At 40.9% G+C, this 20785-nt stretch overlaps 1 long non-coding RNA gene across 2 annotated transcripts in view; it reads right to left on the reverse strand.

The window, feature by feature from the left end:
• Nucleotides 1–703: 703 nt before the first annotated feature.
• The window catches only part of LOC136863014 (uncharacterized), a 31073-nt gene continuing 10991 nt past the window's right edge, over nucleotides 704–20785 (reverse strand). The window contains exons 1-3 of one of the 2 annotated variants that reach the window (XR_010859128.2): nucleotides 17257–17516; nucleotides 16558–16804; nucleotides 704–2262 (exon numbers count right to left, since the gene is read on the reverse strand). This is a non-coding gene — a long non-coding RNA (uncharacterized lncRNA). Of the gene's footprint in view, nucleotides 2263–16557; nucleotides 16805–17256; nucleotides 17517–20785 lie in introns of those variants that run through there. The other variant, XR_010859127.2, reaches the window with a different exon arrangement.

Here is a 20785-nt window from a genome sequence, read left to right on the forward strand (position 1 = left end):
AATGGCATTCCTGATGTGGAAGACTTTCCTAGCCAGAACACCCTCCGCATTCATTTCCACGATGATGGCTTCCTCAGGGATGTCGGGGTCAATGCCATGGATGACACAGCTGAAAAGACTGTGACGGGGAAGAGGAGAAGGAGGAGGTGTTTCGATGGTTGGGGAGGGGTGAGATTTGAGGGGTGAGGGGGAACCTAGGTGCGAAGCTCCATTGGAGTGCCTTATTTGGTGGGCTGCATCATCCCCGTTGACCTTTATTATCACACCACTACCTGTGGGGCAGATGTCAGCAATTTCATGTCATTGCATGTTGACCATGGAAAGAGTATTAAATATATTTCGGGGAATGCAGAATTCAGAGGTAGGGTTGAGTAGGAGGAAGCTGTGGTTGCCAACTGGAGGTCTCTGTAGGGTGCGTGGATTGGTGGTAGGGAAACGAGCGAGGGAGATGGCAGAGAATTCGCTTGAAGTATTGAAGTTTGTAGTTGGAGGGATTGTGTCCATGATGTGAGGTCCTTGTTCCCTGGATGCAATAGCTGGAGGGATCTCCAAGGCTTTTCTCCGTGAGGAGTCGTGTTGTGCGGGATGCAGTTCTGGCCTTTGATTGCAGTCCTGGGCCTAGATGAACATTTAGGCGCTGGTGGTATCATGAGTTAGTGAAAAGTCCGTGCTTGGGCAGGAGACACCCCTGTAATGGGCTGGAGTGATGAGTGTGTAGCTAGATTGTGAAAGAGATGCTGTGGTGATGGTTGTAGTTGTAATAGGGCTGGTGGTGGTGAGTGACATTGTAAATACTGTGCACAAACACCGAGACCTGGGGGGATGATTTCATTCCCCTTCCCAAAGGGAAGGGGCGGGCCTCATAGTAGGTAATGCCTTCTCTCTGGCCAGGAGATTTGGTGGGGTTTGGAGGTTTGCTGGATTTGGGAGATGGGTAATGGGGGAGAGATTATTGGAGATGTGAAGATTTGGCCTCCTGGCTAAGGGGTGTAGTATGCTCTGTGCTTTTTTATTGGAATGTACTGTGATTACATATACAGTTATTACAGATTTGATTTTACAGTTGTGATTACAAAGGTGCTAAGAAATATAAGGTGTTCATAGTCTGGGAAAGGTGTGCGGCGTAATGTGGAGTGCGAGGATATGGAATAGTGAGGAGAAGTTCATAATTGAATTAAGAAGTAGATGGAGAGGTTCGTGTTTAGGTGGTGTGGTTCGTTGGTTTTCTGGGGGGGGGAATGGTAGCGAGGATGTGGACTAGTTAGTGGTGCTGGGGTGAGCCAGGGACGACGTCTGGATGTTGTGGGACGGGTTATAGTGCGAATAGGAGAACGGGAGTGTTCCACTCGGTGGTGCTGGCCGTGCAGGTGGTCAACTATGTGCTGGAGTTCTTCGTGGCTTGGAAGATGGAGACGCACTAGAAAGGTAGACCCGGATCTGGATCCTGAACGTGCATTGGTTGGGGATTCCTGTTCTCCGTAGGTCTTCTGCGATGTCTTCTGGTGGGATGATGGTATCCACTCCGCATATAACGCAGCTATGAATGGTGCCGTTGTCCGTTATTATTGAGGGTGATGGTGGCCTTGCTGTGTCATTAGTAGAAGGGGCAGTTTCCTCTCCAGGTGGGTGCGGGGTTGCTAGCTGTGAAATCGGTACCGGGAGCCAGGAAGTCATGAGGGAGGATGGATGGGTCGTGACCATGGTGGTGATAGGAGAAAGAGAGGAGATTTTTGTAGTAGAGGTAGTGGTGTTCGGGTTAGTGGTAGTAGTGGTTGTTGGGGAGTAGGGGGATGTGTGCGGTGGCTGTTTTTGCGGCGGTTCCTGTAGTGGTGCTGTCGCATGTTGAGGTGGTGAAGTGTCCATTAATTGTAATGGGATATGCTGCGGAGTCCGTTCAGTCATATAGCGGTTGGCACGGAGCGTTACACCCTTGTTTAGGATATACTGGTAATCATGGGGCTCGGAGGTGTGTAGCAGTACCTCTCTGGATGGTTCCGCGCCTGCGTATAGCCTGTCCACAATATATATGCCATATTTGATAAGTTCTCTTTCAATTTCGAGATTAGAAAGTGAAAGAGCGAATGTCGTGGATTATGCAGGTATACATATTGATTTAGGGGAGGCCGACTGCCTTCTCGGCGTCAGGCCTGTATGCCTTTTTGTAGCAGGCTAGGTACGAATTAGAGATGAGGTGTCACCCGGAAAGCGAAAAAAAGGGGTGTTGATGTGTAGAATTGAGTAGTCCACACTAGCAGAAGATACCTGTAAGAGAAGGGAGAGATGAACACTGAGTTATTTTATTCAAATAGTTGTTTCATTCTCCCCATGAGGGGAGCTGGCCACCAGTCCAACAAAGGGACTCTTTGGCCGAATACATGAACAATAATTTGTTGTGAAATATATTATATGAGTGTGTGCTAATAGCACATGTTTTACGAAAGGTTAAAAAAGGTCTTCTTTTATAGAACACGTCATCAGAAATGAAAGTCTGTTTCTTGAAGTACGAAGCACTACAAACTTAACATAAGAACTGTGAACATAGATTTCTTGAAGTGAAAGAATATGGAATGAAATGATAAACATGTTCGGAATTTAAATATACAGGCAATTACATAATATTATTAACCAATTCTTGTCTAAGTGAAAAAGCCAAGTCATCATAAGTTCTGAGAGGTCACACTTACACTGAACACAAATGTAGTAAGAGATGGCGGTGGTATCGCCATTAATTCCACTAAATGTGTAAGGTGGCAATGGAAAAATAACCAGAATAAGAACCTCAGTCAGAATTGTGCGATCTGCAGTGGCCCATAACTTTATGTGCATTTGGCTTTAACTGTGGGCTGAGGTCGATGGTGGGAAGAGGTGTTTGATAAAAGGTGTTGGTTGGTTTGGAAGGGTGATGGTGGCGAGAGGAGAAAGGCTAAGTTCATCTAAAGGTTCAGATGAGCTGCGTGAGACAGCATTCTGTAAATAGCGAATACGAATAGAATGTAGATGGGAAAGGACTTTGTGGAATGTATGAAGGTTATTTATGACTTCGAGTCCAGTTTCTGGTCTGAGGCGATAAGCCAGTCGGATGGCATGACAGTCTAGTTTAAATATGTCGAGGTATTGGAGAAGGGAGGCTGAGGTCCAGGATAAGGAGGCGTACGTGATAACAGGTCGAACAAAAGCTTTGTACGTATTAATAATTTGTGTTGGTTTTAATCCCCAGGTTTGACCTAACAACCAGCGGAGGAGCTGAAACCTGCAGGATGTCTTTTTGTAAATCTGGTCCAAATGTATATTCCATTTTAAATTATTTTGAAAAGTGATGCCTAGGTAAGTAAGAGTGATGGTTTCGGTAAGGTGTTGATCATTGAAGGTTAGGTAAATTTGGTTAGTAGGATGGCATCTACGTATACTGTCCCCGTTAAAATTGGCGATATTACGAATATTTTAACAAGTGGAAATTGAAAATTTTATTGTCTGCGTGGAACTGCAGCATATCATTTGGGGAGTTGTGGCGAGCTGAGAACGAGTTTTTTTTCGTCGTTCAGAGGGGTGACACACCGGCAAGACTGTGCCAAGGTCAGAGCAAACCACGTGACTGCCTTCGCACGCGCGCAACCCAGCTTGTTTCTGGAATAGTCTGAGCCAATTAAATGAGACCATCAGCCAATTACCGTTCTCGCTGAAGATCACACCTCCCAGGCTAATTAGATAAAAGGCCTTGTTTCGAGTAAATCGCTCTCTTAATGTTCTTGAAGCTCTTACTCTGAATATCCTTCGTCGTGTTGTGCTGCACCGCGTTCTCAGACCACGATGAGAAGTAATTTCAGTTCAAGTCGACGCCGTTCTGCTAGAATTTAGAGAAACCATTAGTGAATTCTATGGAATAAAGACGCCTAGGAACCAAGTTAAGTGTGACAGTGTAGACGAGCTATTTATATTCGGCGTGTGCTTGTGCAAAATACTTAATTTTGTCATCTCAGTTACAGCTTGTGACCGGCATTCTACGGAAGTCATCTTAGAATTGAACATCTCAAGATGGATAATTCCGCAACCACCGACAACATCATTTCATCGAGGGACACCTGTTGCAGAGCCTCCATGGAGCTGTAAAATGTGAGGCGTATCTGGTAATTGGAAGGAGACTGACCGGAGGAGTATGCTGGAATAACTGACTGTCGACGAGAATCGAACCCCATCAAAACTTGAGTACCTTTTTAATTTAATTTATCTGTCTTACCTTTTGTACAACTAGAGGTCTTTCTTCTTAAGTCGTAGATCTATTAGTTTGTTGTAGTTAGAAATATTTCATTTTTCCACTTCTTAAGGTGTCGTGGTAGACTAGGTACGTGTGAATGAAATTTTGGAATCTATTAGAGCAGACATGTAGGTTGTCTTTGAATGATTTCCCATGCTTAAGGAGCTTTATATTTAATAATCACTGACCACACGATAAATCTACTTTCCTTGTAATGTTGAAAGTTACTGGATGGAAATTTACGTGTACATTTTGAGTGAATAGGGTCGAACCTAGTGTCTTTCAAGATCACTTGTCGTATTTATGATGAAGTCATCTAATTTTACGATATTCCATGAGGATCAGTAGATGTAATAATCACTTAAATAATAATAATATTAACTAAAGATCGGGTAAAACAGAAGTAAACGCTCGTGAGCCATAAAACTACTGTAGAGTCCTTATGTGTGAGATTGAATGTGCTCTGTTCATGAAGGGTCTGGAATATGACCAATCCTGAGGGATACTTGTTGTATAATTGTGCAGTTGATGATTTAATGATGATATTTGACTTATTCTTGTGTATTGGGAGTGCAAGATAGATTATAATTATTGGAGCACGTGTTGCGAGTGTATTTCACAGGTAGGAAATAAAAGTAATACAAGTAAGGCTCACGCTTGCGGTAATTTCAACCTGTAGCCCAAATGATGATAGTGCTTATGGATTTTACTAGAATCTTCCATTATAATTTCATGAGTTAGATGAACTTACATTGATATGTGAAATGTGTTTCTACCAAGTGATACCCATGACTTCGATCACTCGCCACTATAAATGAAGGATAATTTCAGTACACGGATTATTTCTGCTAGACATTACGCGTCCCGACCACCAATAAAAATCATAAATAAACTTGCCAAAACAGGATTCGATGTAAATAATGAACATAAAAACGTGTTTCCCTGGTGTGAATGTGTGTGTGTATGTAAATATGTATATTTCTCTTGTGCCATGTTGGTTTCATTTAATTTTGATCTGGTCACGCACTCGCTGTGACGCAGTTTACACTCATCGTTGTGTGTTGCCTTAAGAAATAATTTTCATGCCCTTAAGGGAAAGTTTGATTAAGTTAAGTCGAGGAAGACTAGGAAGAATTTATTTTCGTAATTAGCAAGATTTAAAAGGAAAGATCATCTCGTTACTTTATGAAGGCACTCGATTTGTAAATAAAATTTATTTAACTAGCTCACACGTTGGTAATGCGAATTTCTAAATTTTGAAATATTTTAAGATTAATTTGAATAGAAATGAAATACAAAGATCAGAGGTAGAAATTTGTTAGCCGCATGATTAATTGGAGTTATGGTGAAAATAAGTCATTAATAATTAATTCAAAATAATTATTCTGAAATGCTAATGACGATCATTAGGTAAATAATGTGGTGGAAAATTAATAAGAACACGATCGTGTGACAATGAAACACGAGCTAATTAAATGATGAGAAATTATTAATAATAATAATAATAATCAGAATAATAATTAATTAATTTTGAGAATTTCGAAATCAATTGTCATTTTATACTGAAGTTCATGTTGGTGTCATTGACTATTATTAAATACTGTAAATGACAAATTCAGTTGAGTACATCTTAAAACCACGTGTTGAGACTACTTTGAATTGGTAAAGCTTTGAACACATTTATTGTAAAACCCTCGTTCGCAAGACAAATGTTAATCATTTTTTTTTTAAGTTCTATGTTAATTTATTTAATTCTTTCAGTCAAATATTTTGATTTGAAAAGGCAAGAGGCCTAATTTTTCTTTGGTTTCATTACAGCACAGTAAGGCTGGAGATTAAGAACACGTGTCACTCTAAATCGAGGAAGAAATGCAATATTATGAAAGTTCTATTTTTGTAAAACACATCAGCAAGAGTATTTCATTTGTTTGTTTGCTTATGTGAATAAATGTCAGAGTGTTGTTTTAACATTTCTTTTTATCCTGCTTGGTCATCAATCCCTAACATCCCTTACAGTAAATGCCTCTAGAAAGTGATAGCCAACGATCAAACGGTCCACCTTGGGATCTCTCGCTCGATGGCTGGGCTTAGCTCGGGAAAAATGGGGGCAATACGATTACGAAAATTAGGAAGTGTGTTTAGCTTACATTGTTTTTGATGTGGCAAAGACTCAGCCATTGTTCGAGCTCATTTAAGTAGGTTTGTAATCGGGATTGCAGGGATGGGTTATTAGTTCGTCGAGCCAGTATTGCTATGTCATCAGGAAATTGATATAATCTGAGTGGGGGAAGAGGTTCAATCAATCAATACTGATCTGCATTTAGGGCAGTCGCCCAGGTGGCAGATTCGTTATTTGTGCTTTCCTAGCCTTTTCCGAAATGATTTCAAAGAAATTGGAAATTTATTGAACATCTCCCTTGGTAAGTTATTCCAATCCCTAACTCCCCTTTCTATAAATGAATATTTGCCCCAGTTTGTCCTCTTGAATTCCAACTTTATCTTCATACTGTGATCTTTCCTACTTTTATAGACGCCATTCAAACCTATTCGTCTACTAATGTCATTCCACGCCATCTCTCCGCTGACAGCTCGGAACATACCACTTAATGATATAGATGTTGATTCCCATTGGGAATCTGAAATATGTGTCCTGAATGAGTAAATTTATAATACCAATATAAATGGTCCGTTATTGGACATTATAAATTTTCCAGCTAACTCATTCTTGGTTGCCAGCGTTTCGCCCTCGTGTGCTAGGGTGGGCTCATCAGTTGGTACCTAGCACACCTACCAATACGCTGGCTAGTGCATACCGTGGAGGCCACTGCGTAGGCTAACTGGAGCCACCAGCAGTGCCAATGCACTAAGAGACTTTGTCTCATTATCAAAAATTGATGCCTGCCTGGCCATCAGATGATATAGATGTTGATTCCCATTGGGAATCTGAAATATTTGTCCTGAATGAGTAAATTTATAATACCAATATAAATGGTCCGTTATTGGACATTATAAATTTTCCAGCTAACTCATTCTTGGTAGCCAGCGTTTCGCCCTCGTGTGCTAGGGTGGGCTCATCAGTTGGTACCTAGCACACCTACCAATACGCTGGCTAGTGCATACCGTGGAGGCCACTGCGTAGGCTAACTGGAGCCACCGGCAGTGCCAATGCACTAAGAGACTTTGTCTCATTATAAAAAATTGATGCCTGCCTGGCCATCAGATGATATAGATGTTGATTCCCATTGGGAATCTGAAATATTTGTATTGAATGAGTAAATTTATAATACCAATATAAATGGTCCGTTATTGGACATTATAAATTTTCCAGCTAACTCATTCTTGGTTGCCAGCGTTTCGCCCTCGTGTGCTAGGGTGGGCTCATCAGTTGGTACCTAGCACACCTACCAATACGCTGGCTAGTGCATACCGTGGAGGCCACTGCGTAGGCTAACTGGAGCCACAGGCAGTGCCAATGCACTAAGAGACTTTTTCTCATTATCAAAAATTGATGCCTGCCTGGCCATCAGATGATATAGATGTTGATTCCCATTGGGAATCTGAAATATTTGTCCTGAATGAGTAAATTTATAATACCAATATAAATGGTCCGTTATTGGACATTATAAATTTTCCAGCTAACTCATTCTTGGTTGCCAGCGTTTCGCCCTCGTGTGCTAGGGTGGGCTTATCAGTTGGTACCTAGCACACCTACCAATACGCTGGCTAGTGCATACCGTGGAGGCCACAGCATAGGCTAACTGGAGCCACCGGCAGTGCCAATGCACTAAGAGACTTTGTCTCATTATCAAAAATTGATGCCTGCCTGGCCATCAGATGATATAGATGTTGATTCCCATTGGGAAGGCAGGCATCAATTTTTGATAATGAGACAAAGTCTCTTAGTGCATTGGCACTGCCTGTGGCTCCAGTTAGCCTACTCAGTGGCCTCCACGGTATGCACTAGCCAGCGTATTGTTAGGTGTGCTAGGTACCAACTGATGAGCCCACCCTAACACACGAGGGCGAAACGCTGGCAACCAAGAATGAGTTAGCTGGAAAATTTATAATGTCCGATAACGGACCATTTATATTGGTATTATAAATTTACTCATTCAGGACAAATATTTCAGATTCCCAATGGGAATCAACATCTATATCATCTGATGGCCAGGCAGGCATCAATTTTTGATAATGAGACAAAGTCTCTTAGTGCATTGGCACTGCCGGTGGCTCCAGTTAGCCTACGCAGTGGCCTTCACGGTATTCACTAGCCAGCGTATTGGTAGGTGTGCTAGGTACCAACTGATGAGCCCACCCTAGCACACGAGGGCGAAACGCTGGCCACCAAGAATGAGTTAGCAGGAAAATTTATAATGTCCAATAACGGACCATTTATATTGGTATTATAAATTTACTCATTCAGGACAAATATTTCAGATTCCCAATGGGAATCAACATCAATATCATCTGATGGACAGGCAGGCATCAATTTTTGATAATGCGACAAAGTCTCTTAGTGCATTGGCACTGCCGGTGGCTCCAGTTAGCCTACGCAGTGGCCTCCACGGTATGCACTAGCCAGCGTATTGGTAGGTGTGCTAGGTACCAACTGATGAGCCCACCCTAGCACACGAGTGCGAAACGCTGGCAACCAAGAATGAGTTAGCTGGAAAATTTATAATGTCCAATAACGGACCATTTATATTGGTATTATAAATTTACTCATTCAGGACAAATATTTCAGATTCCCAATGGGAATCAACATCTATATCATCTGATGGCCAGGCAGGCATCAATTTTTGATAATGAGACCAAGTCTCTTAGTGCATTGGCACTGCCGGTGGCTCCAGTTAGCCTACGCAGTGGCCTCCACGGTATGCACTAGCCAGCGTATTGGTAGGTGTGCTAGGTACCAACTGATGAGCCCACCCTAGCACACGAGGGTGAAACGCTGGCAACCAAGAATGAGTTAGCTGGAAAATTTATATTGGTATTACATACCACTTAGTCGAGCAGCTCTTCTTCTTTCTCTCAATTCTTCCCCACCCAAACATTGCAAAATTTTTGTAACGCTTTTCTTTTGTCGGAAATCACCCAGAACAAATCGAGCTGCTTTTCTTTGGATTTTTTCCAGTTCTTGAATCAGGTAATCCTGGTGAGGGTCCCATACACTGCAACTATACTCTAGTTGGGGTCTTACCAGGGACTTATATGCACTCTCCTTTACATCCTTACTACAACCCCTAAACACCCTCATAACCATGTGCAGAGATCGGTACCCTTTATTTACAATCCCATTTATGTGATTACCCCAGTGAAGATCTTTCCTTATATCAACACCTAGATACTTACAATGATCCCCAAAAGGAACTTTCACCCCATCATCACAGTAATTAAAACTGAGAGGACTATTCCTATTTGTGAAACTCACAACCTGACTTTTAGCCCCGTTTATCAACATACCATTGCCTGCTGTCCATCTCACAATATTTTTGAGGTCACGTTGCAGTTGCTCACAATCTTGTAACTTATTTATCACTCTATAGAGAATAACATCATCCGCAAAAAGCCTTACTCCGATTCCACTCCTTTACTCATATCATTTATATATATAAGAAAACATAAAGGTCCGATAACACTGCCCTGAGGAACTCCCCTCTCAACTATTACAGGGTCAGACAAAGCTTCACCTACTCTAACTCTCTGAGATCTATTTTCTAGAAATATAGCAACCCATTCAGTCACTCTTTTGTCTAGTCCAATTGCACTCATTTTTGCCAGTAGTCTCCCATGATCCACCCTATCAAATGCTTTAGACAGGTCAATCGCGATACAGTCCATTTGACCTCCTGAATCCAAGACATCTGCTACATCTTGCTGGAATCCTACAAGTTGAGCTTCAGTGGAATAACCTTTCCTAAAACCGAATTGCCTTCTATCGAACCAGTTATTAATTTCACAAACATGTCTAATATAATCAGACCGGGCGAGTTGGCCGTGCGCATAGAGGCGCGCGGCTGTGAGCTTGCATCCGGGAGATAGTAGGTTCGAATCCCACTGTCGGCAGCCCTGAAAATGGTTTTCCGTGGTTTCCCATTTTCACACCAGGCAAATGCTGGGGCTGTACCTTAATTAAGGCCACGGCCGCTTCCTTCCAACTCCTAGGCCTTTCCTATCCCATCGTCGCCATAAGACCTATCTGTGTCGATGCAACGTAAAGCCCATAGCAAAAAAAAAAAAATAATAAAAAATAAAATAATCAGAGAGAATGCCTTCCCAAAGCTTACATACAATGCATGTCAAAGTTACTGGCCTGTAATTTTCAGCTTTATGTCTATCACCCTTTCCTTTATACACAGGGGCTACTATAGCAACTCTCCATTCATCTGGTATAGCTCCTCCGACCGAACAATAATCAAATAAGTACTTCAGATATGGTACTATATCCCAACCCATTGTCTTTAGTATATCCCCAGAAATCTGATCAATTCCAGCCGCTTTTCTAGTTTTCAACTTTTGTATCTTATTGTAAATGTCATTGTTATCATATGTAAATTTTATTACTTCTTTGGCCTTAGTCTCTTCCTCTATCTCGACATTATCCTTGTAACCAACAATCTTTACACACTGCTGACTGAATACTTCTGCCTTTTGAAGATCCTCACATATACACTCCCCTTGTTCATTAATTATTCCTGGAATGTCCTTCTTGGAACCTGTTTCTGCCTTAAAATACCTATACATACCCTTCCATTTTTCACTGAAATTTTTATGACTGCCAATTATGCTTGCCATCATGTTATCCTTAGCTGCCTTCTTTGCTAGATTCAATTTTCTAGTAAGTTCCTTCAATTTCTCCTTACTTCCACAGCCATTTCTAACTCTATTTCTTTCCAGTCTGCACCTTCTTCTTAGTCTCTTTATTTCTCTATTATAATAAGGTGGGTATTTACCATTCCTTACCACCCTTAAAGTTACAAACCTGTTTTCGCATTCCTCAACAATTTCTTTAAACCCATCCCAGAGTCTGTTTATATTTTTTATTTACTGTTTTCCACCGATCATAGTTACTTTTTAGAAACTGCCTCATACCTGCTTTATCAGCCATATGGTACTGCCTAACAGTACTACTTTTAAGACCTTCCTTTCTATCACATTTGTTTTTAACTACCACAAAAACAGCTTCATGATCACTAATACCGTCTATTACTTCAGTTTCCCTATAGAGCTCATCTGGTTTTATCAGCACCACATCCAAAATATTTTTCCCTCTGGTTGGTTCCATCACTTTCTGAATCAGCTGTCCTTCCCATATTAACTTATTTGCCATTTGTTGGTCATGCTTCCTGTCGTTCGCATTTCCTTCCCAATTTACATCTGGCAAATTCAGATCTCCCGCTACAATCACATTTCTTTCCATGTCGTTTCCCACATAGCTGACTATCCTATCAAATAATTCCGAATCCGCATCAGTGCTACCCTTTCCCGATCTGTACACTCCAAATATATCAAGTTGCCTATTATCTTTAGAAATGAGCCTTACACCTACAATTTCATGTGTCTCATCTTTAACTTTTTCGTAGCTTACAAATTATTCTTTCACCAGAATGAAAACTCCCCCTCCCACCTTTCCTATCCTATCTCTACGATACACACTCCAGTGCCGTGAGAAAATTTCTGCATCCATTATATCATTTCTCAGCCATGATTCAACTCCTATTACAATGTCTGGTAAATATATACCTATTAAATTACTTAATTCTATTCCTTTCTTTACAATACTTCTACAGTTCAACACTAACTATTTTATGTCATCCCTACTTGATTTCCAGTTCCCTGTTCCCTTATCACCGCTCCCTAGGCCATCCCGTTTCCCTGAATGTACCTCCCTATTACCCTTCCAAATAAATTTCCTAACTTATACATACCACTGCGGTTTAAATGAATGCCATCCGAGCGCAGATCCCTATCTCCTACCCACCCATTAGGATCTAGAAATTTCACTCCCAGTTTCCCACATACCCACTCCATAGTCTCATTTAAATCCCCAATCACCCTCCAGTCAGTATCCCTCCTACACAGTATTCCACTAATAACAATCTCCGCTTTCTTAAACTTCACCCGTGCTGCATTTACCAGATCCCACACATCTCCAACTATCTTGGTACTTATATCAGCTTGCCTTACGTTGTTGGTACCAACGTGAAACACTACCACCTTCTCCTTCCCCTCCTCCCTCTCTTTTACTTTCCTCAACATCTGCCTCAACCTAATTCCTGGATAACATTCTACCCTGGTTCCCTTTCCTCCACACACTTTCCCCACGTGTCTAACGATGGAATCCCCCATGACCAGAGCCTCAACCCTACCCACCTCATTTGATCCCCTCCCCTCCTGGTCAGCCCTATCTTTCCTGATAGCTGCAGAAGCTACTTCCTCCTCCCTTTTCTCCTTCCCATGACCCTGTTCCACCTGTCTTTTCCTATCCTCTACTCTACATTTCCCTTTCCTACCTTTTCCCTTCCTCCTACTTCCATGCATCTCAGCAACAGTTCCCTGTCCCTCGTCTTCCCTCTGTTGTTCTACCTGGAGTGACTCGTACCGATTTCGCACAGACACCTGTCCTGAATTCTGATCCTGAATAGAGCCCTTGGCCTGCAATCTCAATCCCCTTAGAACATTAGACCACCTGTCTTCTACAACTCCTCCCTTTCCTTCCCCTCCCTCTTGTACACCTACTGTAACCTGTACATTGTTTGAGGGAGTCCTATCTTCCTTCCTGTCTTCTGTGAGAATCCTAATTATCTCCCTCAAACTTTCCAACTCCTCCCTCATACCCCTCAATGCCCCACCACACCCACAATAAGTACACTCGCGCTCCTTAGCTATTCTTTACGGGGGGGAAATTTTAAATTAAAAAATAAAATAACTTATTTGCAAAAAAATAAAAGAACGGAGGGATATATTGTCTGGGATAGTACACAACAATAAGGTAATTAATATACGACTACACTACAATACTACTTAGTCGTGCTCTATATTTTTAATCCTACAACCCCTAACAGGATAAAAGCTGCTGTTAATTACTGAATATCGAAAGTAATACACAAGAACTACACAATTTCAAACTGCAATTAAGCCTATCCTAATTTCAACAATATTTTAGTAAGAGTTTCTACGGATACCTCTACTACACCAGTACTACACAAATATATTACAATAATAACATAAGCACACTAAATTCTAATAGGATATTACTCATATACTACTGTACAGTACACTACAGTAATTTTTAAACTACTTTCAGACGTATCCTAATTACGATACCGGTACCGTACCGTATGTCACTACTAAGCACAACAGAAATGAAATTTGCAAGAACTACTGTACTCAAAGATTACCAACGAAGCTAAATGCTTAGACAAATTATTATTAGTATTACGGTCTAATAGATATACACGAAAGATAACACACGAATATAGCAGGCAAGATACGGCACTATCTAAGTGTACTGTATCTATACTACAATGTATCTACACTACACTACACTACACTGCGTTTGGTTAAATGCTTAAGTATCAAAAGGATTGCCGTACACGAAGAAAAACACGAATATAACTGGCAAGATACTATCTAATATATTATACCTTATCTTCACTACAATTCTACTGAAATGTGGTTATGTGATTATTACAGCTGGTGGATTACTATTATTTTCCCTACTCCACGGGACGGAGAAAAAAAAAAGTGTCCTTAATTAGGCCTACTGAAAAATACGAGGTTGTCTACAATAATTTCTCAAATATTTCTATCAAAACTACTACCGGGTACTACTACTACTCCAGGGACTTGAACTGCAATTACTGGGATATATGAACTTTATTATTATTAGCTAACCGCTCATAAATACTGAAAGATCGAGGGAGCGAAATATAAATTACGGATACTAACTACCTACTCAGAAGTACAAATGAATGAAATACAAGGTCAGCTGATTTTTATTTATATTTACTTGACTACACTACATCCTTTGTTCACGACTGTAGCCAACAATGCAATATTTGAATATGAGGAGCGACAATAATCAATAACAATACGACTGTTAACTATTACCGTGTAATCTCTTTAACTTCGTTTTAAATGGAAGTTTACAAGTGTATCGTGTTTTTTAATGTAGTAAATTATTACCTTCGCTTTAGTTTGAACGTATATCTATACGAAATACCGGAGAAGTTGCTGCAGAAGTTACGGGGAATAATGATACAAAACAAAATATACAAAAGCGGTGACAATGGCCTACCTTGTAGGACTCCTGCTTTAATAGGAAACGTGTAAGATAATGTATTATGGATATTGATTTGGGCTGTGTGGGATTTAAGAAAGTTGGCGAGGAAACGGGTGATCGTCACAGGTAGCGGGTGGTGAAGAAGTTTAAATGTCAGTCCGTCAATCCATACCTTGTCAAAGGCTTTCTCAGTGTCTAGACTGATAAGGGCTGTCCGGTCTTTGGGAGGTAAATATTTTGTGAGGGATGCAGAGATATGAAAGATGTGATCATGTATGGAGTTCTGAGGACGGAAACCAGCTTGCGATTGAGGTATGTGATGGAGGGAGTTGAGATAGGAATATATATGGCGTGCGAGGATGGTTTCTAAAATTTTAGAATACACTGTTAGAAGGCTGATAGGACGATATGAATTTAGGAGGGATGGTAATTTTTAGGTTTTAAAAATATCAAAATAGTAGCATGTCCCCAATGTGCAGGAAAGAATCCAGTATGGAGAATTATATTATATACTGCACTTAGGAGTTGTAGGAAGAGATGTGGAGCTTCTTTGATGTGTCGGTAAGTAATGTTATCTAGACCAGGGGCAGTGTTCTTTTTGGTCCTGAGTACGTCTTTTATGCCTTGTACTGTAATAGGAGCATTTAGGGGATGTTGGGAATCAAGAGCAGAACCTTCTTTAACCTTTTTCTGCTCCATGGGTATTCCCGTAACAATTATAAAATGTGTCTGATTGTTTTTCTTTTGCCTTTCTTGAAGGTGTGATGTAACCAGTTTGAATGCATGTTCATGTAACCGATGATTAAAATGTTCATGTGATTTAGCGATTATTGGGTTTATAAATTTTATTCATTCAGAACTATGCATGTCCTACCCCACCAACTTTCACGAATGGAAGAGCAAGCCTGACTATCATGACCAGCATTCGCCCCTGACCAAATCGGTTCGATTATACTGTCTGACAGGTGGAGGACGTCGGGTGTGTTGGTATGGATTGGTTAGGACATTTGTGACGGTTAATAGGGCAGGAACATGGTCACTGCCGATTGAAGGTACCATAGTGATGTTACAGTTCGTTGCTAGGTTAGGGGAGAGGATTAGAATGTCAGGGGTCATTTGTGATACAGGGCAGGTAGAGGAGGGGAAGGGTAAGTCAACACCCCGGATATCATATAATGGTTGTAGATGTTTTGTTGTTGTTGTGTATATGACGTAATGTTAAAATCTGCGATAATAATGTACATACTCTATTTACGATCAATGTATTCCACAAATTTGGATGGTGGGGAAGAACCTGGAGGTATATAAATTGTTGCTAGAGCTATTATTTGATGTCCAGTCATGATTTCTATAATTAAGTTTTCAGATGGATATTCATTTAGATAATGATAATGTTGTTGTGAGGGAATGGATTGATGAATACTAATAGCTACCCCTCCGCAGCCTCTGGTGGGGCGATCGGAGCGGTAGAAGGTATGGTTTTTAAATTTTGGACTTGGTTTCCTTGTTAAAAATATTTCATTAAAAATTATGATATGTGGTTTGTGTTGATCTGTCTGCAGATCCAGCAGCGGGCGCTTGACCCTCAAAGAACATACATTATCGTAATAAATTCTCATTTACTACAATAGTGGACTAGGATCAAGGGTAAAGAATGCACAGTGCATTCCTGTCCCAGAGAACGTTGCGTCCAAGTGAGTCTGGAAGGTCAATCGCGCCGCTAACTTGATCTGATACAGAATATTAGGACGTTGGAATGGGAGAACATTCTGGAGCAGCATAGTGATGAATCACAGAATGCTCTCAGTGGATGGAGGGGGAAGAGTGGAAGAGGAAGGCGGGCTATGAAGGGCAATGGGAGTGATAGGTAACACGGTTTCTGGTTGAGTGGGGGAAGGTTAAGGTTACCCTTGCATTTAACTGAAAATGTTGGATGAGCTTCGCCGCAAGTGCTGCATTTGGGTGATCCCTTATTCACGCAAGCATGTGAGGCGTGTTGACCACTACTAATTGCACACACCTGATCGGGAAAGCACGGTGCAGTAGTAGGATTATCGTAGGATTGACAGTGATCACAGCGCCTGCGCTGTGGTGGAGATAAGCGGGAGGCTTCCACACGATGTCGCTTCGCGTAGATCAGCACACAAAACCAAGCGTGATAGTTGGAGCCGCTAAAGTGCGGCCAGTATCCAGTATTCAGGAGATAGTGGGTTCGAACCCCACTGTCGGCAGCTCTGAAAATGGTTTTCGGTGGTATGGTATGATATCTGAAATAAAAGAATTTAAATGTAATGTGAGTATTTTCTGAAGTAACAAAGGATGAAACTGGATCTAAAAACTGTGAAAGGAATCCCTATTTGATATCATCACAGCAAGGGATACAGGATTTATTTGAACAAGGCTGCAAACTTACCAGATTAACACGCGAAAGGATATGGTAAGAGTTGGGTAGTACCATACAGGGCAAGACTTATGCATTAATCCTTGGAATCAATATTCAGATTACTTGTTTAATGTAGAGTATCAATTGTCTACTGAACAACAGTACTATATTACAAATTTTAATAAGTTGGCCTACTTACCTACTTACTCCTTGGCACTAGATCTGTGGAGGGCAAGAGCCTCCTTGATTACTGCCCAAAATGTTCTAACCTTTGCTTTCTTTCTCCATCAATTAACTCCCACCCTCCCGAGGTCATCTTCAACAGGATTGACTCACCTCTTTGCTGGCATGCTTCTCATTTCACATCACCATGGTTCCCCCAGGAAATTTGCTTTGACCATACTGTGCACATGGCCCAGTCATAACAATCTGTTGTAGTTCATTTCTGGAACAACATCTGTTCTACAGTGCAGTTTTTCAATCTCCCCATTGTTCCTTGCTATTAAAAGTCCTCTATCTTTCACAGGGTCATGAATTATTCAGGATTTTTTAATACTTATATTTTCCAATCCATAAATATTTCATATATAGCAGTCCAGGCCTCCTCAACAATACATTACTAAGGTCTCACCATAGTAAAATAGGGTGACAATTAACTTTAGATTTCTAATCAGACTTCTGGTTTTGAATAATTTGTCCAGAGCTAGGCAACTGTTTTCAATATCTCAATATAGATATACTTATTACCTTTTGGTGATACATTGTTGATGCAATGAAACAATTTCAAATATAGGTACATCCAACAATTGACTATGTGCAATAAAGTCAGTTGTGCTTCCTTATATTATGCTAACATTGTCTATTTGTCATTTGGATATAAAGTGAGAAATGTATTTCACTGTGTATAGCCATTTAAAATTATATGCGTACAGACTTTTACCTCTGTTTACTATCAAACTCTGACTTACGAAGCAATTCATTAATGCTATGAACAACTTGGCGAACGAAATGGAATTCGATGGGGAGCTATCAATATTAATGGGGCTTATGGAAGAAAGAAAGTAGAACTGGCTGCGTCAGCAAAGAGGATGCATCTGGATGTGCTAGGAGTAAGTGATATTCGGGTAAGGGGAGATAATGAGGAAGAGATAGCAGATTATAAAGTGTACTTGACGGGTGTTAGAAAGGGAAGGGCAGAGTCTAGGGTAGGGCTCTTTATCAGGAATACCATTGCACACAACATAGTTTCTGTTAGGCACGTAAATGAGCGAATGATGTGGGTAGATTTGTCAGTGGGAGGAATTAGGACAAGAATTGTGTCCGTGTATTCACCATGTGAGGGTGCAGATGAGGATGAAGTTGACAAGTTTTATGAAGCATTGAGGGACATCGTGGTCAGGGTCAACAGCAAGGTTAGAATAGTGCTAATGGGCGATTTCAATGCGAGAGTTGGGAATAGAACTGAAGGATACGAAAGGGTGATTGGTAAATGTGGGGAAGATATGGAAGCTAATGGGAATGGGAAGCGTTTGCTGGACTTCTGTGCTAGTATGGGTTTAGCTGTTACGAATGCATTCTTCAAGCATAAGGCTATTCACCGCTACACATGAGAGGCTAGGGGTACCAGATCCATAATAGACTATATCTTAACAGACTTTGAATTCAGGAGATCTGTTAGGAATGTACGAGATTTTCATGGATTTTTCGATGATACAACCACTGTCTGATCTGTAGTGAACTAAGTATCTCTAGGCCTAGGGTAGAGAATGTGAAATCTGTCTGTGAACGAATAAGGGTAGAAAATCTCCAGGACAAGGAAATTAGACAGAAGTACATGGATATGATTAGTGAGAAGTTTCGAACAGTAGACATTAAGCAGGTTCAGGATACAGAAAGTGAATGTGTGGCATACAGGGATGCTATAGTAGAAACAGCAAGGGAATGCCTAGGAACAACTGTGTGTAAAGATGGGAAAAGGCAAACATCTTGGTGGAATGATGAAGTGAGAGCAGCTTGTAAACGTTAAAAGAAGGCTTATCAGAAATGGCTCCAAACAAGGGCCGCGGCAGACAGGGATTGGTACGTAGATGAAAGAAACAGAGCGAAACAAATAGTTGTTGAATCCAAAAAGAAGTCGTGGGAAGATTTTGGTAATAACCTGGAAAGGCTAGGTCAAGCAGCAGGTAAACCTTTCTGGACAGTAATAAAGAATCTTAGGAAGGGAGGGAAAAAGGAAATGAACAGTGTTTTGAGTAATTCAGGTGAACTCATAATAGATCCCAGGGAATCACTGGAGAGGTGGAGGGAATATTTTGAACATCTTCTCAATGTAAAAGGAAATCATCCTGGTGGTGTTGCAAACAGCCAAGCTCATGGGGAGGAGGAAAATGATGTTGGTGAAATTATGCTTGAGGAAGTGGAAAGGATAGTAAATAAACTCCATTGTCATAAGGCAGCAGGAATAGATGAAATTAGACCTGAAATGGTGAAGTATAGTGGGAAGGCAGGGATGAAATGGCTTCATAGAGTAGTAAAATTAGCGTGGAGTGTTGGTAAGGTACCTTCAGATTGGACAAAAGCAGTAATTGCACCTATCTATAAGCAAGGGAACAGGAAGGATTGCAACAACTATCGAGGTATCTCATTGATTAGTATACCAGGCAAAGTATTAACTGGCATCTTGGAAGGGAGGGTGCGATCAGTCGTTGAGAGGAAGTTGGATGAAAACCAGTGTGGTTTCAGACCACAGAGAGGCTGTCAGGATCAGATTTTCAGTATGCGCCAGGTAATTGAAAAGTGCTACGAGAGGAATAGGCAGTTGTGTTTATGTTTCGTAGATCTAGAGAAAGAATATGACAGGGTACCGAGGGAAAAGATGTTCGCCATACTGGGGGACTATGGAATTAAAGGTAGATTATTAAAATCAATCAAAGGCATTTATGTTGACAATTGGGCTTCAGTGAGAATTGATGGTAGAATAAGTTCTTGGTTCAGGGTACTTACAGGAGTTAGACAAGGCTGTAATCTTTCACCTTTGCTGTTCATAGTTTACATGGATCATCTGCTGAAAGGTATAAAATGGCAGGGAGGGATTCAGTTAGGTGGAAATGTAGTAAGCAGTTTGGCTTATGCTGACGACTTGGTCTTAATGGCAGACTGTACCGAAAACCTGCAGTCTAATATCTTGGAACTTGAAAATAGGTGCAATGAGTATGGTATGAAAATTAGCCTATCGAAGACTAAATTGATGTCAGTAGGTAAGAAATTCAATAGAATTGAATGTCAGATTGGTGATACAAAGCTAGAACAGGTCAATAATTTCAAGTATTTAGGTTGTGTGTTCTCCCAGAATGGTAATATATTAAGTGAGATTCAATCAAGGTGTAGTAAAGCTAATGCAGTGAGCTCACAGTTGCGATTAGCAGTATTCTGTACGAAGGAAGTCAGCTCCCAGACGAAACTATCTTTACATCGGTCTGTTTTCAGACCAACTCTGCTTTACGGGAGCGAAAGCTGGGTGGAGTCAGGATATATTAATCATAAGTTAGAAGTAACAGACATGAAAGTAGCAAGAATGATTGTTGGTACAAACAGGTGGGAACAATGGCAGGAGGGTACTCGGAATGAGGAGATAAAGGCTAATTTAGGAATGAACTCGATGGATGAAGCTGTACGCATAAACCGGCTTCGGTGGTGGGGTCATGTGAGGCGAATGGAGGAGGATAGGTTACCTAAGAGGATAATGGACTCTGTTATGGAGGGTAAGAGAAGTAGAGGGAGACCAAGACGACGATGGTTAGACTCAGTTTCTAACGATTTAAAGATAAGAGGTATCGAACTAAATGAGGCCACAACATTAGTTGCA

Source organism: Anabrus simplex, chromosome 2 (assembly GCF_040414725.1).
Source record: "Anabrus simplex isolate iqAnaSimp1 chromosome 2, ASM4041472v1, whole genome shotgun sequence".
NCBI lineage: Eukaryota > Metazoa > Arthropoda > Insecta > Orthoptera > Tettigoniidae > Anabrus > Anabrus simplex.